Source organism: Amblyomma americanum, chromosome 1 (assembly GCF_052857255.1).
Source record: "Amblyomma americanum isolate KBUSLIRL-KWMA chromosome 1, ASM5285725v1, whole genome shotgun sequence".
Classification (NCBI taxonomy): Eukaryota; Metazoa; Arthropoda; class Arachnida; order Ixodida; family Ixodidae; genus Amblyomma; species Amblyomma americanum.
The window spans coordinates 396,674,426-396,698,507 of NC_135497.1; the positions used below are offsets into that span (position 1 = coordinate 396,674,426).

At 48.9% G+C, this 24,082-nt stretch overlaps 1 long non-coding RNA gene across 2 annotated transcripts; it reads left to right on the forward strand.

Moving 5' to 3' along the window:
* The first annotated feature begins 15,411 nt into the window (after window positions 1-15,411).
* On the forward strand, window positions 15,412-23,413 carry LOC144102095 (uncharacterized). Of its 2 annotated transcripts, none has more exons than XR_013308175.1 (3): window positions 15,412-15,811; window positions 15,946-16,171; window positions 23,294-23,413. It is a non-coding gene; the product is annotated as an uncharacterized LOC144102095 (long non-coding RNA). The 2 variants fall into 2 exon arrangements; XR_013308176.1 differs by having other exon boundaries at window positions 15,968-16,171.
* Window positions 23,414-24,082: the final 669 nt, after the last annotated feature.

The following is a 24,082-nucleotide window of genomic DNA, read 5'->3' on the forward strand; positions in this document are numbered from 1 at the left end:
ATCAATGCGTAAATATTGACTTTAGAAAGCAAATGTGCAGAGCAAAGTTGGAGAGCACCTTCAGAAACCTCCGTCCCATTTATATGCCATAACGAAAGCCTCATGTGGATATTTTTTCTGAGCTACAATGAAAGCCTGCGTAAAACAAAAAAAAATCACGTGACTAGCGTATCCTCACGCCATGATTGTGCTGCTCTCAACCCTGGCTTGAGTGAACGAAGTCAGTTGCTGGCATGGCGCCACGACCCCGTTGCTCCGGCAGGCTGATATGTCGATGGTGGCTGCGCGACGCCCGCGCGAGCCAGTCTGCAAGCGTGACGGTGCAACCACCGTCAGCAGCAGCGATGGCGTAGAGGTAGAGAGTTCGCCTCGCGTGCAAGAGGTCCGGGGATAAAATCCTGGTGCCGCGCATTTCTCCACCGGGTTAAAAAATGACCCGCGTGTCGATGGAATTGCATAACGGGGCCTGATGTACAACCTGATCTCGGTGACCAGAAACGACAACGCACTCGCTCACCAGAACAGGACTTGGCCACCCTATTGTAGCACTTGGCCACAACCGTCTATGAACAAACGAATTAACTCTCGGCCCTCAATCCCCAGCGGCTGCGAAGCAACTGACTACGGCGGTGGTCAGGCCTGTGACGCGGTGGAGGGCGATAAGAATTTCTAGCTCCGGACCGGCCGCCATTGTATTCTGAACCTGGCAACGTTTAACGCTAGAACTTTATCTAGTGAGGCTAGCCTAGCAGTACGGTTCACCAAACTAGCGGGAATTCAATGGGATGTAATAGGGCTTAGCGAAGTTAGAAGGACAGGTGAAGCTCATGCGGTACTAAAGGACGGACACATACTGCGCTATCGCGGATTAGAGGATAGACGAGAAATAGGTGTGGGATTTATCATTAATCAGGATATAGCTGGCAACGTAGAGGAGATTTATAGTAGTAACGAGAGGGTAGCAGCTATTGTAATTAAGCTGAATAGGAGGTATAAGCTGAATGTGGTGCAGGCCTACGCGCCTACATCCAGCCACGATGACCAAGCCGCTGAAAGTATCTATGAAGACGTATAATCGGCAAAGAAAAAAGTCAAATCACAGTACACTGTACTGATGGGCGACTTCAGTGCGAAAGTAGGCAAGAAGCAGGCTGACTAAAACGCGGTAGGTGACTATGGGATAGGCTCTACAAATAGCAGGGGAGAGTTATTAGTCGAATTCGCCGATATAAATAATTAACGGATCATGAATACCTTGTTCCACAAACGAGAAAACTGGAAGTTGACCTGGAAGAGCCCCAATGGTGAGCCTAAAAATGAAATAGACTTAATACTGTGCCCTCGACCTGGCGTCGTTCAGGATGTCGCCTTCCTCAGAAAGGTGCTTTGTAGCGACCACATAATGAGAAGGTCTCGAATTAGCTAGACTTGAAGAGGGAACGGAAGAAGCTAGTGAAGAGAAAGTCAATTAACAAATTAGCCGTTAGAGGGAAAGTACAGGAATTTAGGATAGCGCTGCAAAAGAAATATTAGGCTTTAAAGGACACTGAGGAGAAATTGAAGTTGGCTTGTATCGATAGAATACCAGCTCCTGATCCCAAAAACGCCGCTCTCACTGAAAACAAAGCTCTTGTAAGGTAGAAAATAGCAAGAACCAAAATACGGGTATCGCCCCACAGGCCAATCTCGCAAGTACAAGCGTGGTGACGCCATAGGACAAGAGACGCCACCTTGGAGGAATTTTTCATCCTACTTGGTTTCGCAAATCTCTGAGGCTGACAAAGGTAGGTTGCGCAGATCAATATTGAGGTAACTTTTGTTTTCAAACCAATAGTGCGCTTTTATCACACAAGGAAGGCAGGCAAAAGACAACCTGAGTGTTGGAAGCAAAGAAAACGGATGCTTGGCGGCGCCACAGGCGGCCAAGAGAGTTTAGATTTTTTATGGCGCTTCGCGTCTACGAGCTTTGCGTGCCCCGTGGTTTTGTTTTTGACGCGCTTCGATTTACAAGCGCCGAACAGCAGAGGAACTCTATGTGCCGCTTCAAGTGCTAGTTAGCCTTTGAAGGAGCCTGTTAAGGCTTGTCAGATGATCGCCACGGTCGATGAAAAGCTATGACGGCACGATGGTCGGTCATCGTACAAGGCAGCACTTGTGTATTCGCACGCTTGCCCGGCGAAATATTCCCGGCTGTGCCAGTCAACATCAAACTACTTAACGGAAATAGTTTATTAGGGACGGGAGACAAGGTATAAGGAAGTTCAGAAAAAATTGCTGATGGCTTAGCTTTGTTAGGCCAGGATATACCTGGCGAAAGCGCGGAGATTTCTGCATCAGAAGAGTGCATTCACTAGATGCGCCTTTATTGACGGTTGTAACTTGAGCCGTCGTGGCGGAGCGGCAGCATTTCCGCCTCAAACGTCGAAGGCCCTAGTTCGATTCGGAACCTCGGCACCGGACTTTTCTTTTAATCAGTGAGTGGGCGGGTGGTTTCAGTGGCTCCGATGGATGCCACCGCTGAATACGTTGGTTAGCGGTTAAGCCCAGGCTCTGTTAAGGCGCGTTCATGCTGCGGCGAGGCGCGCGCGCCCTGCACGGCGAAGTCACGTCGGTCAAAGCGAGACTCTATACTCCAACTGCGCTTGACCGCCGACGCGTTCGGCGGCTTGGGCGCACTCTGACCGCACTGACGGGGAGATTGGAGCATATATTATTTCGCGCCGAGTGCGCCAGCCGCCGCCGGCCCGGCCAGACTGATTTGGCTCCGCGGCGAAGTGCGCGTTATATTCAATAGCTGCGGCAGTTGGGCGGAGCTGTTCTTTTCGAGCTCTGCTATTTTAATCAATTCACGGTACATATCTGAAGGTAGTACATGCAAGTTGGCGGGAGAGCAAGATCCAGTGTACCTGTTGGATCTAGCGGAAGCCGTTGAAGCGTCGTGCGCCGGCTTTGGTTTCAAACCGCCGACTTTAAACGCGACCGCCCTCGAGCACCCATTTGTTTTTTGTGGCAAAAAATAAATAAATAACTTGGCCCTTGCAACCGTGGGAGACCTCGACGGCGCCTGCTGCGCCGTGCAACCGCGCCGTTCAAGGAATCACAATCCGTTGGCCCCAAAGCCCCGGCCAGCCTCCGATGGGCGCAAGGCGCCGACCTTGTCCTGGCCCCTTGCGACTCCCCGCACTGGGGTTATGACATTTAATTTGCAACGGCTGCTCTCTGAGGAAGGGGGAAACAATCCGCCGGCGCCTAACCTAACCGTGCTCCCTCAAAAGCATCGCACGCTCTGTGAGGCTGAGGTCGCTGAAATGCAGGCCAGAGTTTTTGCGAGAACTACGTCGTCGGGTTCGGGAACGGGATCCATCGTAACGCTGGCAAGACGCCGGTGCAAACGTAAACAAAACGACGATGGCGACCCCCGATAGATGCCGTCAACGTGCGGCGGCGGTAGCTTTCATTTCGGCAGCAGCTAGACCGCACCGCTAGCCGCCAAAAATCACGGAGTCTCCGTTTGCGTCACGTTTCACGTCACTCCGTTCTGTGTCGTCATAAGAGTTCTCCGTGTCGTCACAAGAGTTCTAGAGTTTGAATCGGAGCGGCGGGAAACGTTTTGAACTTCGAATCCAAATTTCTTTGAAATAAATGCATCTTTCGCTCCCGGACATGCGTCAACAAAGCCATGAAATGCCGAACTATCAGATATTGCTAAAAAAAATTTGATAGGGTTCTCCTCAGTGTCCATTTAACTGAGGAAATCGGTCTTGATGTTCATAAAGTGAACGATAATTTGATAGCCATCATTACGCAGTGCGCACTAGAAGTAGATGGTAGGACAGTTCGACAGGATTTCGGAAACCTATCTCAGCTGACGAAAGATCTCATTAAGAAACGTCCAAGCATGAGGGCGTCTAACCCTACCGACAGAACAGAACTGGCAGAGCTATCGAAGTTAATAAATAAGCGCAAGGTAGGAGAGATAAGGAAGTTAAGAATGAAGAGAATCGAGCATGCTCTCAAGAACGGAGATAGCCTAAAAGCGGTGAAGAGGAAACAAGGCATAGGTAAAAACAAGATGTATGAGCTAAGAGACAAAGAGGGCAATGTCTTTAGAAATATGGATAAGATAGTTAACGTGGGTTTTACGCAAATCTCTACAGTAGCCAATGTAATCAGAACATTAGTGAGAGAGACGCTAGCGCACAGCAATCCGTCATCGTCATCCCGTCAGTAACGAAAGAGGAAGTAGAGAAAGCCTCAGGAGCAATGGAAAGGAGAAAATCAGCTGGGGAGGATCAGGTAACAGCCAATATGTTGAAGGATGGAGGGGAGATCGTGCTAGAAAAAAAACGGCACCCTGTATATGCAATGCCTTATGACCTCGAACGTACCAGAAGCTTGAAAAACTGCAAACATTATCTGAATTCATGAGAAGGGCGACACGAAGGACTTGAAAAATCACAAACCAATCAGCTTACTTTCCGTTGTCAACAAGGTATTTACTAAGGTAATTGCAATAAAATCAGGGCAACCTTAGGCTTTAATCAACCAAATGATCAGGCAGGATTTTTTAAATTATATTCCGCATTAGATCGTACTCACGATGTCAATCAGGTGATAGAGAAATGCGCAGATTATAACCAACCTCAATATATAGCGCCCATTGATTACGAGAAAGCATTCGACTCAGTGTAAACCTCAGCAGTCATATAGGCATAGCGTAATCAGGGGCTAGAAGAGCCTTATTTCAAAATACTGGAAGGTATATATAGCTACTGCACAGCTACTATAGTCCTCCATAAAGTCTGCAATAAAATTCCAATAAGGAAGGACGTCTGGGAAGGAGACACAATCTCGCAAATGCTATTCACCACCTGTTTACAGGAGGCATTCCGAGGCATGAATTGGGAACAGTTGCGAATAAGAGTAAATGAAGAATACCTAAAAAATCTGCGATTCGCTTATGACACTGCCTTGCTGAGTCGCTCAGGAGGTGAACTGCAAATCATGAGCACTGAGTTAGACAGGCAGAGCAGAACGCTGGGAATAAAAATTAACATGCAGGAAACGAAGGTAATGTTCAAGAGTCCAGCAAGGAAACAGCAGTTCACAATTGGTAGCGACTGTCTGGAAGTTGTAAAGGAATACGTCTCCTTAGGGCAGGTTGCGACAGCTGATCGGGATCATGAGAGGGAAATAATCAAAAGGATAAGAATGAGGTGGAGAGCATATAGTAGGTTCTCTCATATCATGAGTTGAAGTTTACCAATTTTCCTCAAGAGAAAAGTGTACAACAGCTGTATCTTACTTGTGCTCACCTATGGGGTAGAAACGTGGAGGCTAACGAAAAGAGTTCAGCTTAAGTTAACAACAACGCAGCGAGCCATGGAAAAAAATGATAGGTGTAACGTTAAGAGACCGCAAGCGGGCAGAGTGGGTTAGGGAACAAATGCGGGTTAATGACATCCTAGTCGAAATCAAGAGAAATTAATGGGCTTGGACAGGGCATGTAAAGCGAAGGCAAGATTACCGCTGGTCCTTAAGGGTAACGGAATGGATTCTAAGAGAAAATAAGCGTAGCAGGGGGCGGCAGAAGGTTAGGTGGGCGAATGAGATGAAGTTTTCAGGCAAGGGGTAGATGCAGCTGGCAAAGGACAGGGTTAATTGGAGAGACATGGGAGAGGCCTTGTCTCTGCAGTGGGTGTAGTAAGGCTGACGATGATGATGATGACCTTCGCACCTACACCGTGTGCTTTGCGTCCTGCGCAAAGAAATTCAGAGAGGCAGTGAACTCAGCGTGGAAAGTAATATTTCAACGCCCGCGACCGGCTTATGCTAGATGAACTAAGATGCACGAACGCTTTTCAGAGCAATTAGGCAGCATTAGCAGCTGAAGAAAAAATGCGTCAAGCAACTGCATCGCTAGAACGATGTGGCTATGCGTGTTCTTCCATCGACATTCGACTGTTGTGGGGCGGCGGAGACGCATCTTATCCATGCCGAGCTCTCTTGAGTTTCACGTTTATAGAACTGTAGGGAATCGTGCGTCTCGTTAACTGTAATGCTTTGACGACGATTTTCATTCGCTCCAAGCCGATGGGGTCTCCATAACTTGATACGGCGTGTTCTAGGGACATGATCTGCTCCTCGAAGAGACTGCTTTGTAGAAGAGAGGGGTCGGCTTTTAATTTCTTGACACACGTTTGTACAGACTACAAGTTACACTGACTACTACGAAGGGTATTATTGTCACGTTGGCGTTGACGTAGAGTCAGCAACAGCGTTAAGCGACTGAGAGTCAGTAGCGTCGTCGGCCTGAACGAGAGAGCTTCCTCAACACATCGTTCTCTTCTTGATCGGCGCGTTCGTCTTCCCGAGCGCTGGCGTCATTAGCCCCCTCCTGCGAAAGCATCGACCCGATGCTGAAAAGAAAGCAGGGGGTCTCGAGAAGAGCTAGGGTGGTGTCCTTGCGTAGTAGGGCTTTAGGCGAACCACGTGGACCACTTCGGGCCGGTGGTAGCATCGAGATTGTTGAGTCTCATGAGGGACGACTTCATAATTGAGGACTCCAAGGCGTCGCTCAATTCCGTAAGGACCGAAGTAGCGGCGCAAGAGCTTCTCACTCAGTCCGCGTCGACAGATTGGAGACCAAACCCAGACAAGGTTACCTAGGTGGTATTCCACATGCCGCCTCCGTAGGTTGTAGCGTTGAGCGTCGTGGCCCTGTTGGTCCTGAATTCGAGGCCGTGCGAGTTGGCGGGCAGCTTCGGCGCTTTGAAAGAAAGACGCAACGTCGTCATTTGGATGATCGTCGACATGAGGCAGCATGTCATCGAGTGTTGTCTTGACCTGACATCCATAAACTAGGCCAAATGGTGTCATGTTTGTTGTTCCCTGCACGGCTGCATTGTATGCGAACGTCACGTAGGGTAGGACGTCGTCCTAGGTTTTATGCTCCACGTTCACGTACATTGAAAGCATGTCCGCAAGCGTCTTGTTTAGACGTTCCGTCAGTCCGTTAGCTCGGGGATGATAAGAAGTCGTTCGACGGTTACTGGTGTTACTGAAAATTATTATATGGTGCAGGACCTGAGAGGTAAAGGCAGCCCCTCTGTCCGTACTTAAAACTTGTGGAGCACCATGACATAAGACGATTTGAGTAACAAACAACTGGGGTACTTCGGTTGCGGTGCTACTTTGAAGAGATACTGTCTCCGCATAACGTGTAAGATAATCAGTGGCTATTATGCACATTTTTCCGGAGTCTGATGTGGGAAAGGGCCCAAGCAAGTCTATACCGACTTGTTGAAACACTTGCGAAGGTGGCTCAATTGGCTTGAGGAATCCGGCTAGCTTCACGGGTGGAACTTTGCGGCGCTGGCAATTTCTGGAAGTGCGGACGTAATGCCCAACGTCTGGGCCCAGGCGAAGTCAGTAGTACTTGTCTTGAATCCAGCTTGTGTTCTAGTTACACCAAGATGGCCTGAAGCTGGTTCGTCATGGCAGGCGTGAAGAATTTTGTCGCGTAGGTTCACAGGGACAACCAGCAAATATTGCCTACTGTTCGCGGCGAAATTATTCTTGAACAGAACATCGTTACGTATGCAGAGAGACGACAAAGCTCGCCTGAAGGCTTTAGGAACTCTACTGCTGGTACCTTCAAGATAACGAATGATATCGTGGAGGTCGAGGTCGGCGAGTTGATGCTCGGCGAAATCGTTCGCATGCATTGCATTCAAGAAGACTTCATCGCCATCAGCGGCGTCGTCCAGAGCTGCTTGCACGGGACCACGAGATAAACAGTGGGCGTCTGCGTGTGTGTGACCGGATTTGTAAATGACGGCGATATCGAACTCTTGGAGTCAAAGGCTCCATCGTGCGAGTCGCCCGAAGGGATCCTTGAGGTTGGTAAGCCAGCATAGTGCGTGATATCGGTCACTACTTTGAAAGAGCGGCCATAAAGGTATGGTCTGAACTTCGAAACTGCCCATACGATGGCGAGGCATTCTTTTTCAGAGGCAGAGTAGTTGGCTTCTGTCTTCGATAGTGCGTGGCTCGCATAGGTGATGACACGTGGTTGGTCCCGCCGAACTTGAACTAGAACAGCGCCCAAACCAAAGTTGCTTACATCAGTGTGGACCCTAGTGTCTGCAAGTTCATCAAAGTGCGCCAGCACAGGGGGTGACTGCAGGCGGCGTTGAAGCTCTTGAAACGCCATCTGCTGTAGTGGTTCCCACCTGAACGGCACATGCGCCCTTGTCAGATCAGTAAGGGGTGAGGCAATGTTAGAGAAATTCTCCACGAAGCGGCGGTTAAACGCGCATAGTACGAGGAATCGACGAACTTCCTTCTGATTACGCGGCGGTGGAAAATTGGCAATGGCGGATGTTTTCTCGGGATCTGGAAAGACTCCTTCGTAGATCAAGACATGGCCCAAAAAATTACCTCTTCGTATGCAAAATGGCATTTTTCGGCTTTTAGAGTAAGGCCTGAGGACGTTATGGCCTGCAATATTTCCTCGAGGCGACGCAGGTGCTCCTCGAAAGACGGGGCAAAAAACGATGACGTCGTCTAGGCAGACCAGACAAGTTTGCCAATTCAAAGCCGCAAGAACGGTATCCATGAGCCTTTGGAATGTCGCGGGTGCCGAACAAAGACCAAATGGCATCACCTGGAACTCGTACAGGCCGTCTGGAGTGATGAATGTCGTTTTTTCGCGGTCCCTCTCGTCTACATAAATCTGCCAATATCCAGCCTTAAGGTCCATGGAGGAGAAATATCTGGTGTTGCATAAGCGATACAAGGCATCGTCAATTCTGGGTAGCGGGTACACATCCTTTTTGGTGATGTTGTTTAACCGACGGTAGTCTACACAGAATCGTAAGGTGCCGTCCTTCTTCTTCACAAGCACGACAGGTGCCGCCCACGGGCTCCTAGAACGTCGAATAACGTCGTTGGCGAGCATTTCTTTCACATGTGTGCTGATAGCCTCACGTTCTTTTGTGGACACTCGATAAGGTGACTGCCGGAGTGGTGGAACATTTTCATCAGTAATTATGCGATGTTTCGCAAGATGCGTCCGCCCGACGCGTGACGACGACGCGAAGGCACCAAGGTAGCGATTGAGCAGTTCGCGCACTTTGTCGCGCTGCTCGAGCGGCAGGGTTGGGTTAATGCCGTACTGAACACCAGGAGGTATATCAGGCTCAGTCGTTGAAGCAGTCGTTAAACTGCGCACACACCTAGTTTCACTAAGAGCGTCAATATATGCCACAGTCGTCCCCTTGTTAAGGTGCTGGTGTGTTTGCTGAAATTTGTAAGAAGAACGTTCACCTTGCTATATTCGAGAAAGAGAACCGCCCTGGCGACGGAAAGTCCTCTGTCCAGAAGCAACAATTGCTTGCTTTCCACGACACCCTCAATTTGCCGTATTTTCATTGAGCCGACGCTTACCATTACACTGGAACATGGAGGCACGACCACCTGTTCGTCGAGAATGTGCAGCGCCGCTAGGAGAACACTATTGACAGATATCGCCTTCTCGGTCGAGAACTTGACGGACTGCGTTTGCAGATCAATGACGGCACCATTTTAACTCAGAAAGTCCGTGCCGAGTATGACGTCCCGATAGCACTCGGCTAGCACTACGAACGTTGCCAGAAATGTTTGGCATTGCACGGTTACCCGCGACGTGCATGTTCCCGTTGGCCTGATCAAATGCCCCCCTGCAGTACGCATCTGTGGGCCGTCCCAAGCGGCTGTGACGCTTTTCAGTGCCGCCGCAAATTTTCCACTGAGCACAGAATAATCGGCGCCAGTATCCACCAGCGCGGCTACATCGGCGCCATAGACCGAAATCTCTAAGTCGGCTGTTGCTAGCGTCTTACTTTGGGGATGTCGAGGCATTCGGTCTCGGCTGAAGTGCGTCGAAGGAGTCCGGCATTGAGGAAAGGCGTCGTGGTCACGGAGGGGTACGTGAGGACATCGGCTTGTCTTGAGACACTTTGTCTGATGAGTCGTCGGTACGGCTAGGGCATTCGGCGTTGTGTGTGAACTGGAACTGACTTTCAGCGATGGAGAATCTGGCACACCTTGTCGTTGAGCAGCCGCTCCTCCAGAGGCTGCTGCATCTAGTTTCCCCTACGGGAACTCCGAGACTGGGCTCGTCTTGGAGAACTGTAGCGACGATGAAACGGTGATGGAGAGATGCGACGCTGTGCTGAGCCCGCATGCGAGATGCAGTCCGCGATCTCCTGTGGTAGTTCTCCACACGTCGGACGAGGACAGCCGACGGGGAATCCTCGAAGACCCATCTCCTTGTATGGGCAGCTGCGCCAAACATTTCCAGCCTCACCGCAATCGTAGCACAGCGGCTCATTGTCTGGTGCTCTACAGATATCCGTTCTGCGTCGTCCTAGGTGCTGTGGAGAATTCGGCTGGAGAGGTTGACTCAGCGTAGCGGCGGAGGCAGGTGCATCGTAACGTGGGTTCGGCTGGGACGGAATAAAACGACGTGTGACGGCGGCGTAGCTGAGATCAGGGTGCTGCGGCTGTACCGGGTCTGGGAGAGGTAGTGGTGTGTTCGTGCTTGTTGCACCTCCTCGCGAACAACAACAGCAAGTGTGGCAACCTCAGGCGGTACCTTAGCCGGAACGAGCTTCGCCAGTTCTTCGCGCACAATGGATCGAATTATCTCACGTAGAAATTCTGCCGAGATCATCGTGCCTCCCTCCATAGTGGCCGTGTGCATCGATGTTGTTGGGCGGTCGTACTGTCGGACCCTCATGTCAAGACACTTCTCGATGAAGCTCGCCTCTTTTATGAAGTCAGTTACGGTCACTGGAGGACTTAGAACCAGGCCGGCGAACAGCTGCTTCTTAACCCCTTTCATCAGGAAGCTTACCTTCCTCTCCTCCGACATACTTGGGTCCGCACGTCGGAAGAGTCGCTTCATTACTTCGACGTACACCGTCACACTCTCGTTGGGGAGTTGATGTCGGGCACGCAAAAACAGGTCAGCGTTCTCCTTGCGTAATGTGCTGTCCTTGAACACTTGGAGAAACTCGGATTTGAACGTATCCCACGTTCGAAGGCCAGATTCGTTGATGATAAACCAGGTCCTCGCGTAGTCTTCGAGAAGAAATAAACATGACGCATCTTGCAGTCACCGCCCCAGCTATTGTAGATGGCCACCCGATCGTACTGGTCAAGCCAGTCTTCGGCGTCCTCGTGGGGTGTCCCGTGGAAATGCAGTGGCTCATGCTGGTGGTGGAGCAGGACCGGTGGAACTGTAGCTGGGTTGGTATTCATTGTGGGAGCCCTTCGGGGTGGATTAGAAGGGAGTAGTCCAAACTCTGGAGATAGGCTTTGCAATCGGTGACTGCCCTGGTGGACTGGCGTGCCTGCCTTCGGTATTTCTCCGGGAATTGAACTGCGGCTTGAAGGGGGCATATGGTACATGCACAACGTACCCGCACCTCCCCCAGATGTCACGTTGGCGTTGGCGTAGAGTCAGCAATGGCGTTAAGCGATCGAGAGTAAGTAGCGGCGTACCCCTTGACGAGAGTGCTTCCTCAACACTTCGTTCTTTTCTTGATCGGCGCGTTCGTCTTCCCGAGCGCTGGCGTCAAATATATGAAGGGTGTCGCAAGAAGAAGCGTCAGTCATATCTTGGAAAACAGAGCATCGGAAGCTGCGCGACACAGAAAATAAAGGTACCAATCGCTCTCTCCTAAGGAGTATCCGAGAGAACAAAAATGAAGAGGATGACAGTGGTGTCTAGGTTTTGGTGACGAGCGTTATTGAGCGCGCAAGACACAACACTACTTACATGGGCGGATTATCAGCACCTGAGATATTCTTGGAGCAGTAAAGTTTGTCCATATCGGGAACCTTGAAATACCTCTGACGAGACTGCACTGCCGTATCCCCATCTAAAATGTTATCTACACAGGTCTGCCTTGTGGCTATCCCCTCTCTGTGCAGTTTACCTCGAGCCTGAATAAATTGATCATTTTTGGCTCCATTGTCGCCGTTTCACCTCTTTGAGAAAATAATTGCTAGAGGAGCCCTTGCAGCATTTTGGCCTTTGTTTGAGCCGCCCGCTCTTGCTATCAATTTGCGCCACGACTGTTGGGTTCAGCCACGGATCTGTTTGTTGCGCTGTTCAAATTTTCTAGAATCTCATCGCCTGCCTTGCTAAGTGCTACTATATTTTTGTTCTATGCGTTATTATATTTTGTCCTTGATTATTACTATTATTATTTTTAATAAATCTTTTTTTTAATTTAAACTTTCATTCCTTTTCAGTCTATGCCCTTCTTGAAGAAGAATGCACCGGTATTGCTTTCCTACGTGCTTTTATTTTGCCTTTACTTAATATAGGTGATTTGCAACCTCTGTTTCCCGATTCTTGGCCGATCATCTGGTGTAGTTATGTGCTATCGTTTGAAAGAATAAGAAGAACAAGAATTCTGCCCTGTGCAGTAGCCGAGCGTGCACAGTAGCCTCAGGGACATGCAGACCGTAACGAATGACTGGAAGCCGTCGGCCAGGCTTTATCGGGCAATCCTCGCTCGAAGGAACTTCAAGGAGTATAGACGCCAGATTTCTGTTGTATGATTTCTTTTTTGAACCGGTGCGCAAGAGATTATTGTACACGAACCACCAAGTGGTATTTGTGAACGACCGCTAAATAATTCATAATTTAGTTTCTATAACCTGTAGCGGTTTCGGCTTCACGAGCCAAATGATGGCTATGACCTCAAATGTAAGTATACGCCACAGGATAGGGGAAAAATACGCTGCATTATGACTCCTGCTCTTTAGGCAGGCTAAGTTTCGCGACTAGGAAACAGGGTTTACATCAGTTTTTTTCATGCCACAAACGACCTGTACTCACCTTTAACGTTACAGAAATCGTGTGGGTGTTGAAATCGAAACATGTGAGAGAAGGCATTTGATTACGAATTATTTTGTGGTCGTAGGCAAACACCACGTAGTGTTACCTATATACTGAAGTTGTACGCATCATTACATCGAAGCAAATACGCGACCAAAATGTTTTGGCATCTTTACCCCTTTCATCCCGTGAGCAGGACGTGGTCGCCTTCGGCAAAAGCCGAAGCGTCACCTGGACAGAGGGACATCATCAAGCAACTCTCTTCCCCCCTCCCCCTAGGAAATAGGTACGGCCATCAAAACTGCTGCTACCAGCAAGCAGATCTTTGATACACTAGCCACTGTGTACGAAGCACAGATGTGGTATGCGAGAGGTGGTTGCTGTTGCTGTTGCTTTTGTTGTTGACTTCAGTAGACATGGCACATACACATGCGGGTAGGGTGGCCAGGGTTTGTTGTTGAATGGCGAGGAGGATAACGTTGGTCATTGGAAGGAAAAGAGAGGCATGAGTCAGAAATGTGGGATATAGTGAAATTATTGAAGTCTATATAAAAGTATAACTCAATAAAATTTAATAAAAGTAATATGAAACGAGAAAAAAAATACAAAAATTTTAGACATGCGGAATAATCTTGAATAGTGTTACAAGCAAACTGTCAAGTTGATATAATGTAGTCGGGAAGGTATCTACAAACCATTTTTAATGCGAATCCGTTTGTGGTCACAATGAACAAGAGAAGAAGTCGGAGTTACACAGGGAGTCTTAACCTCAAAAGAGGGAGCTCCGGTGATGCGAGAGGAAGACAGTATCATCACCATGGTCTCAATGTTGTGATCAAGTAGAATCACAGAGTCTACGTAGTTTTCAGTAGGTCGCAAAATATAATGGTTTAAACACAGCTGTAAAGATGTGGCATGTCGGTTTATAGAGGTAATTCATTTATTGTCTTTATAACACGTTGCAATGCATCAAAATTATTAATGCGAAAGCATTACTAGGCTATGTCGACAAGGTCGTGTCCGCAAAACATGTCCGCAGCAGTTGTGACCAAAGTGAAGAAGTAGCGCCAAACGAATCGCTGTAACAGAAAGAGGATGATGTTAGACTGATGTTGAAAAAATAATTATGGCGATAAATGAATTGGTTATTAATTACAGCCAAAAATGTCCAAAAAGTGGGCGAAGCCAGGACAACTTCTGGCGCCAAATTTGAAAAACTGGAGGTGTGGGCGGTGCAACGCGTGGCGCTAAATTTTAAAACGAAGTTTGCTACGAAGATTAAAAATTTAAAAAGGGCAATTGATGAAACTTCATTACGTAACAAATAATTGTTGTAATTTGGAAATTCGATGAATTCACATCAGCGCTAAGTCGACTAAATGTGAGGAGAAGGGACAAGTGAAGCAAAGAGGGGCAAAGAGAGACGAGGAGGCGTCAATGCTTTCGCATTCCTTCAATGCTGGTTACCGCCGTGATCTCAAACGTTTTTTTTTCTTGTTTTCTCACTCTGGCAGAAAGTTTTTTAAATTAATTATTTGAAATGAAGTTTATGGTCCTTCTCTATGATTTCACTGAATTCCATCATTAGAACCCATAGGGGACAACTTGCAGGATGCAACTTCTAAATACTTTTCTTCGAACACTTATCAGTAATTAGCTACCGGATAAATACTTTTTTATGCTTATCAGTAGCCAGCTGTTCGCACGATGGCAACTGTTTATTGAAAACGGAGATGGTCCACATTTTACCTCCAAGCTCGTAGAGTCGACTGGGCGGAAGCTTTTTACGACTGCAATAGGGCAGTTGAACTTGTTTGCTTTTGGCAGTCGGAGAGTTTCACGGCGTTGTTACTCGCTCACTGCGAATTAGTATATGGCAGTAATTAACTCATGGTTAGCGCATGCAGTGAACGTTAAGATCAACAAAGTTGATAATGAGAATATCCAATAATAAACACTGCTGAGGTTGTGCAGGCGGAAACGCGCTTGAAAGGGCAAAATCATACCAAATATCTGCACGCATCGTACGCACTCAGGAAAAGTTGAGTTCTGACAGTTCTCACAGGAAGTAGAGGCATCAACCCATTGATCGTTGGGGTCGTTTTGTCGTGACCTATAATCTTTTTTTTGTTCTGTCTGCTTTCTTTACCCTAACTCTGGCTCATACAACATACATTTGTCTCGTTTTTTCTGAGAACCGCGGCACTGTGGCGAGAAAATGTTTGTTCGACCCATCTTGAAAAAAAGCTGCTTGTGCCTCAGCGCCCAATGGCTAACTGCTCATTCTGCACTAAAATGCTTAATGAGTGCCATAAAACTCATTATCGATGTTTGTTTTGTTTTATGTTTTCGAATTTTTGTGACACCACTTAAATTTCGTTTTTCCTTCCTTTTTTCTGTCCTACGTTTATTATAATTGGTCACCACGTATACGTTCCTGTACGTGCCACCTACTGCCAACGTTATTTCTTGCAAGTGCGCCATTGAAAATAGAGAACTGAAGACAAAGAAGATTCTCTCATGGTGTGTGTTGCAAGCGCACTCCTTTTCCTGTACTTCGATTCATCATTATGTGAGGCCAACCAACCAACGAATTTCGCTTCAAGCCAAAATCTGTTTTTTTCGATGGGACATAGCCGGCCACGTTGTACGCGTCTGCCTAACACTATTTAATAATCGCATGGCTCACAGACTCGGCGCAGCAGTACAGGTTCCTGGTTCAGCGTGGATGCCTGGCCGTTGCTGAACAAGGATCCAGCTTCTGCAACGGCAGGGGCGGTCACACCGTGGGCAGCACACAGTTTTGTGTCTTGGCGGTCGCCGGTCTGCGTTGAGCTCGCCCAGCGCCTTTCCTCGCGCGGAAGCGCCTGTATTTCGGCTCATCCTTTAGCGTACCTTCCAACGTCTGCCACGGTGAGCGGTGAGGTATTTTCGATCTTTACTATAGTTCCGGCGCTTAGATGCTGTTGCAGCAGTTGAACACTACTTGTACATAAAACTACGACATATTACTGTAAAAACTGGCTTAATGACCAACCTGCACGCAGTCTTTTCATCTTTGCATTGCAGCCAGCAACCGAGGTATGGACAGCGCGTCTTGTCTGGAGCGAAACTTCTGGTTGGCGCTTTATGCTGTGGCACCTCCGTTGACGATGACATCGACGCCGACCATGACCATCAATGTCGCCCTGGTGTTCTGTTGGTCTCAAGAGCACGATGGACTGCAGTGCACTAGAGACCGCGCTGCTACGACGGTGTCTTCGGTGCGATTAGGTGAGTGGCGTTGCCCGTTCTTCCTACATTGCACATCCGCACTTATCCGGGGCCTGTATGCGGCTCATAACGTATAGCTTCAAGAAGTACAAAAATGGCAGGGTCTACAAAAAGCAGCAAAGAATTAGCGTAGCTTGGAGTGCCATTTAGAGCGGTATGTGGTAGAGTATAAGATGGGCTTTTCACTGCTGCCGGCCTCCTGTGATTACTACAAAGACCATAGCAATACTGCTAAAATGAAGCCTTACCATACGCCTCGCATTCTAAATGTACTGGATTCGACCCCCGTGCCTGCAGGTACCCATAGTTTTGTGATGATTACATGATTTCCTCTCTGCCTGGGGTTCGCCTTTTGTGGAATGTGATCCAAGAGAAAATGGTCTGGCACCAAACGCTTGATTTGACGGGTCAGTGATTCGTTCCGCCGTAAAACTTAAATCCGCCTCGTGGGGTGAAGGCCACTTGAGGTCATTTAAGGTTAGAGTGAATCAGCGTGATTACAGGTGAGAGTTTTGCATTAGTTACGACTACATGTTGTCCATTGGTTTTCATCAGAGATGTCAGTGGGACGGGGTCCTTGCGTAGCCTCCCCTCAAATGCAGCTGCCGCGCCGGGTATTTTACCCACCACCATGAGCTCTAAGCAGGGTAGCATATATGCATGGATCCATATAAGTAAACAACGCGAAACCATCTCATTGAAATATCACTGACTAAGCACTCCTAAGACCTGTATGCAACTTCAGTTTTTTTATTTTAACACTATTTATAGTCTCCCAAAAATTTTCATAAGTCGCACTGAACGTATGACACGCCCTGCACACAATAATGTAGAGAATCTTATGATTTAAGATGGAGAGAATCGAGCATGCTCTGAAGACCGGAGGTAGCCTAAAAGCAGTGAAAAGTAAACTAGGCATAGGCAAAAACCACATGTATTCGTTAAGAGTCAGAGGGCAATGTCATTCGCGATGGGGATAAGATTATTAAAGTAGCTTAACAGTTATAAACAGATCTATGGAGTAGGCAGTGTGATCATGACGTTAATGAGAGAGTAAGTAGCGCACAGCACTGCGACATCCCGTCAGTAACGAAGGAAGTAATATTTAGGAGCAATGAAAAGGAAGAACGGAGGGCAGATTGTACTAGAAAAACAATCGACCCTGTATACGCATTGGCTTATGACCTCGAGCGTACCAGAAGCTTGGAAGAAAGTTACTATAATTTTATTCCATAAGAAAGGAAAAGGATGGCTTCATGTGCCTACTATCCGCTGCCTATAACGTATATTGTCACGTAGCAGTTGGTGCTCGTAGCTCACGTCTAGACGCCAGGGAAACTACAACACCGAGAAGCTCTGCGAAGATGCAACAGCACTACGAGACGGCCAGAGCGGAACGTCAGTTCGTCAACCAGTAGAGAGAGTGGTGGTCGCTTGCGACTTGAAAATGCCGGCCGTGCCGGTAAGGTTGAAATTTTATTACTGCCCTTACCACGGCGAGACATTCTTTTTCCGTCGTAGAATAATTAGATCCAGCAAGAGACAGGGTTCGGCTGTCGTATGCTATCACGTGCTCGGCGCCGTCCTGCCACTGGACGAGTACAGCACCGAAGCCCACGTCGCTGGAATCTGTGTGGACGAGATTCTCGGCACGAGAATGGAAATGACCAAGGACCAGCGTGGATTGTAAGCGGCGCCGTAATTCAGCAAATGCCTGCTGCTGCTGTTCTGTACACGCGAAGGGGACGTCCTCTCATGTAAGATGCGTCAGTGGTCAGCAAGGCGGGAAAAGTTGTCAATGAACCACCGGTTATACGCGCAAAGACCCAAAAAACGTCGGACCGCTTTCTTGTCTGAAGGAGTGAGAAAGTTGGCTACCGCAGCGGTTTTAGCAGGATCCGGCCGGGCTCCACGATGGCTCACGACATGGCCCAGGGAAAAGGGCTCCTGATAACCAAAGTGGCATTTATCGGGCTTTAACGTCAATCGGAAAGATCTTATAGCCTGTAGCACGGCCACGAGACGCTGGAGGTGTTCTTCGGACGTTGGCAAAAATACAACGTCGCTCAGGTATACCAAGCACGCTTGACATTTCAGGCCTGACAAAACACCGTCCATCATTCTATGAAATGTTGCCGGAGCCGAACACAAACGGAAAGAAAGGACCTTAAACTCATAAAGGCCATCCGTCGTCACGAACGCTGTCTTGCGCTTCCGCTCGTCAAATTTGATCTGCCAGTAACCACTTTTTATGTCCATCGAAGAAAAGCGCGCGTGCCGCAGCCGGTCAAGAGAGTAGTAAATGCGGGGTAACGGGTAGACGCCTTTTTATGACCTGGTTAAGCTTCCGGTAGTCAAAGCAAAATCGCTGACTGCCATCTTTCTTCATAACCAAAACCACAGGCGAAGCCCAGGGGCTCCTCGATGGCTTGATAATACAATCCTGTAGTGTTTTTTTTGGACTTGCTTAGCTATGGCTTCACGCTCCCGCAATGAGACACGGTATGGGTTTTGTCGAACCGGTCGAGTGCTGTCGTTTGTTATTACGCAGTGCTTAGCGAGAGGTGTCTGTCTGACTGCCGATGTAGACGAGAAACAGATTTAGAACAGATACAGAAGGCCGACCAGTCTTTCTCTCTCGGTTGGTGGTGAGCCTGGATTCACATCAAGGACCAACTGGTATGTGCGACAGGTGGATGTTTCGCTCTGGAGGACAAGACAGTCGTGAGTTTCGGCGATGCCCGCGAGGTATGCGACTGCAGTACCCTTGGCGCTGTGTTGCCGTTCGGCCTGAAATTCCTTGGAAAGACGCCTGCCAGGCCGTTGCGTAGCGTTGCGATACCTCTCCCGATGCAAACCCCATCAGAGAGCACAAGCGCAGTGTTCTGTTCTGCTGCGCCTTCAGCACTGCATTGGTCATCACAAATTACGGGAGCGAGGGCACAGGATAGCGGAGGCATGGTCACATTCGTGTCGCTGATGCGTAGGGCCGCTCTGCGTGGTTCGGTGTCGGCTGAAACTGTTCCAGGGGTGTAAAACGTTAGCAGACGGCCAGGAAGGTTTATGATGGCACCATGCTCGCGAAGGTACTCCATTCCAAAGATAGGTCCTTGCCGCAGTGCGGCAAAACAACAAAAATGCCAACAAAAGCAGAGTTTGCAATGGTGCCTGGAGGAGTGCATCTTCTGACAGGCGTCATCAGGTGGCCGCCAGCAGTACGAATTTGAGGCCCATGCCATTCTGTTTTCACCTTGCGGAAGCAATCCGCGAGGTTCTTGGTTATTATTCAAAAGTCCGCGCCTGTATAAGCTAGAGCGGTCCCTGGGTGTCCGTTAACGCGAATGCGGAGGTCGGCGCTACCAACTGCCTCGGGCTCCGTACAATTCGCTATCACAGATGCAGGCTGCGGCGGCAACGGGATCTCGGCACCGCTCTTCGGCGGTATTCGGGGGTTTTCAGAATATCTGCTGTCAGCAACCTTCCTCTTGAGGTCGCTGCGTTAACCTCATATACCCGGCACGGGCTTGGAGACCGGCCCCGCAGCACACCTGCGAAAGCCTGGTGGCTGGGCGACGTGATGCGTGCGAGACGGAGATCGTGGTCGGCAGGTAGAGGAAGTGTCATGAGCAGCAAGGCATCCCTCTATTTCGTGGGTTCGCTCACCGAACTGGGGTAGGGAGCGTCACGTGGAAAATCCCGGAGCCCGATTTCGCGGTATCTGCAATGGCGATACAGGTGGCCGGCCTCCCCGCAATGGTAGCAGAGCGGCTGCTGGTCAGAAGTGTGCCAAACATCCACTTTCTGAGTCGGTTGACAATGCAGGCCCTAGCTGGGGCCGCTGGTATAGAAGGACGGCGGCGTAGTGGTCGGCGGCGGCGGGTGGTATGGCAGACGTTGCACAGGTGGCAATTCGGAACGTAGAGCCGCGGCGTAGCTCATGGTGGGTGGCACCGGCATGACTGCAGGAGGCAGGGAAAATGCTCGGCGGATCTCGTCGCGCACAACTTTGGTGAAAGCCGCAGCTCTCGGATCAGGCGAGGGGAGGGTCAGTTTTAGGAGCTCTTCACAGACTAGCGCGCGTATGAGCACGCGCCACAACGAATTGTCGCTGGACACGCTCAAAGCGGCCGCACTACTGCATGGCTCACGGCACAAGGACTCGTTTCGGCGGCAACGCTGCTGCAAGGCCCGCTAAATGGCGGTCGCTTCTTTTATATATCCACAACGAGACTGCACACGCAGTGGCGGGAGCTCTAACCAACCGCGCCGCTGCAACCGACCATCCAACGTGGTGTAATGCCAAGGACCCCAACGACACTCAACGAACAAACAGTTTCACCGCCTGACTCCAAGGACTTTCCCACCTCCGCACCCGGGGCTGAGCCGAGAGGAGGCGATGCTGTTCATTCAATTACAAACTGGTTCCTTACTGACCCCAGTGTTAATGAATCATCTGTACCCGAAAGTATATGTGAGTGATGTGTGCCGCGTGTGCCAGCGGAAGAGGGCCACTCTGACGCACATCCTATGGTATTGGACCAAGTTTCCTGACGAAGCTTCGACAAGTAAAACGATTCCGCCGCGACTCGCGGCTGCGGCGGAGTGCTATGACCACGAAATCCAAACCTGGGCCGTTCAGCAGGTCTTGGCGGCTCTTGAATGACAAAGGCAGAGCTAAACCGACGGAACCTTCCTCCTCAGGGCAACCGACTGCGGGAATAACAGGCGCTGGAGTTGAGTAGAGACCACCCGCTGAGAAGACGTCAGGGCCCGCGTCGCGGTGCCATTCAGTCATGTTGTCGTTCTGCTGGCGATTAAATAAAGTTGTTTCTCTCTCTCTCGGCCACCTTGCATCAAGTGGCGAAGCTTCCTGGCTTCCGCCATATCTGGGTAAGCGCGTCGACAAAGGCGGGTCACGTCCTCTGCGAACATGGGAACACTCTCAATAGGCTTTTGTACGCGAGCGTCCAGGAGGCGCCGTGCATGATCCCGGCGGTCTGTGCTAGCAAACGTGTCCGGACTTGCTGGCGAAAGGTGTCCCAGCTTTAGATTTCGGCCTCCGTGTTCTCGAACCAAGTCTTGGCTCTGTCTTCATGTGCGAAATAAACGTCCCGCAGCTTCTGCGCAGGGCTCGGCTGACTGAAATTGGCTACCCGCTCAAACTGGTCAAGCCGGTCTTCAACGTCTTCAAAAGTGGCACTATGGAAGCTGGGCGGCACACGGGGTTGCTGAAGCGTCAAGGGTGACGCGCTAGCCTGCGCCATGGTGGTATGCTCACCAGGTCGATGAGTGCGAGCCTCTTTGTATAGGAGGCCAAACTCTGAAACCAGACCCAGGAGGCGGCGGTTGCTGTGGTGAACGGGCGTCCAAACAAGCGGAAGCTGGTCGGGACTACGGGAAGCTATGTCGCAATATACTAAGGTCATAGCTAATAGAGTGAGGACAACCTCATACTTCAGTCAACCGAATGATCAGGCAGGCTTTCGTATCGGGTACTCGACGATAGACCCAACTCGCACTGGCAATCAGGTGATGGAGAACTGCACTGAGTATAACCAACCCCTAGGTATAGGCTCTATGAATTACTAAAAAGTATTTCACTCCGTCGAATCTTCAACTGTCATGCAGGAATTGTGGAATCAGGATGTAGTAGAGTCTTAAGTAAAAATAAAGATATGTGTAGCGGTTGCACAGCTACCATAGAGCTACATAAAGTCCGTCAGCAATAAAATTCTAATAAGAAAAGGTGTCGCGCAGAAAGACGCGATCTCGCCAATAATGTTATTCATTGCCTGCTTACAAGAGGCATTCAGAGGCCTGGATTGGGAACAGTTATGTGTAACAGTAAGAGAACATTGCCTTAGTATTCTGAGAATCATTGACGACGTGGCCCTGCTAAATGACTAGGAGATGAACTAGAAAACAACCTAAATTATTTGACAGGCAGAGCAGAACCTTCGGTGTACGATTAATAACCAGAAAACCAAAATAATGTTCAATGATCTCTGAAGGAAACCGCAGTTTAGAATTGGTATAGGTAGTGAAGTGCAGAAAGTGGAAAGGGAATGCGCCTGCTTAGGGCAGGTAGTGACCGCAGATCCGAATGTCGAAAGCGATCCAATTAGAAGAATAAAAATGGGGTGGATTAACCTGGCACGTTCTCAAAGATTATGACAGGAGTTTTAGGAGTAACCCTCAAGAGAAAAGTGCATAAGACCTGTACCTTAGCGGTATTCAATTTTAGGGCCGAAACGTGGAGGCTACAGAAAAGGCTTCCACTTATGTTGTGGATAACGCAGCGAGCTATGGAAACAAAAATGATAGGCGTAACGTTAAGAGAGCAGAAGGCAGGCAGAGTGGGTGAGGGATTGAACACGGGTCAAAGAGCATTCCAGTCAAAAACAAGGGGGAGAAATGAACTTGGGCCCATTTCTTGTAATGTAAAAGTGAATGTAATGTAATGTAATGCGAACGAAAAAAACTGATGGTCCTTAAGGGTAACAGACCGGACTCCAAGGGAAAGGAAGCGCAGCAGGGAGTGGAAGAAAGGCAAGTCAGCCGACTTGATTAGAAGTTTATGGGGATAATGTGCCCGCAGCTGGCACAGGTTGCGATTAATTAAAGAGATATGAAAGGGTTCATTGTCCTGCATTGGGTGTAGTCAGGCTGATGATGATGACGATGATGATATACATGTCACCTGTTTTTATTACAGTATTCACGAAAATTCACCCATCTAACACATCCTGGAGACGTTTGATCAGCATTATTAACGTTCTAACCATTCCCTTGGCCAAAGCTTTCTTGGCGCAATAAAATTGTCATCATATAATCATCACCCATCACAGCTAGTGCATCTCAGATCTCACAACGTAGAAAATTACGTGGTTGCTCGCATTCATCTAGGCTTGCAGGAGAGCGGTGGGTCATAAGAAGCAGACACTTCAGTTGGGATGTGATTCGAAATATTATTTCCACCTCTCTCGCGGTTTAAGATAACGCAAGCACATATAATATTGTCGAAATCCAGTATCCCTTCTTTTAAACTGATGCTTGATTAATCCTGCCTTGAGAACCGATGCCGTGCCTCTAACGTTGCTGGTTACATTTTCTTCTACACAGCGTGCGCTAGGTCCAGCTGATGACCTGCTGGGGCTGCTGAAGACGCCCGAGACTTTGATAGAGTATTCGCGGCGAATGTTTTCTCCTTTGAGAAATTCTCAGCAATAAACAAATTTTAAATGCGTCAAATTATGTCACACTTTGTTTCAGCTCAATTGAAACTAATAAACTGCATCGTGTGTTTTGAGAACATGTAGTCAACCATTTTCTCTTTTAAACAAATTTCTCTCGAAAGCAACCAAGTGCATACGATTTCAAAAGAGCCTCCTTCTATGTCTTCGAAACGCGCAGGCGAGTAGGCGGAAGCCCATGAAGCTAGTCTTATGATGTCCGTGCTCTGATCTGGACGTTTGGATAACTGCAGCTGAGCGGTGCCATTTGCATGATCCCTTGGGTGTCTGCACAGGCATGCATCAAAGAGAACGAGTGTGATCTCAGATAAGAACGGCCTCCAGCATGCAGGCTCATATCAGCTCCGAACGCACTTTCAATTCAGTTTGGGAAAAACGAGTAGCGATTAAACCCGTGATTTTCAGAAAAAAACGCCTAGCATCGATGCCGTATGGCGATTCATATCATCCTCGAGGAACTGGGACTGGGCTGCGAAAAGATGGTGGGTATCATTCTCACTGCGTCCACTTCAAAGGCAAGGAAACTGCCCTTTAGTAGTGTTAATGGACGCTACGTGTGTATCCTCCGTGAGAGAGAATATTATTGTGTTGGCGTTTCAAATTTCCTCTTATCCGCCGCTATAGACGAAGGTTGAGATGAAAACCCGCAAAGGTCGGT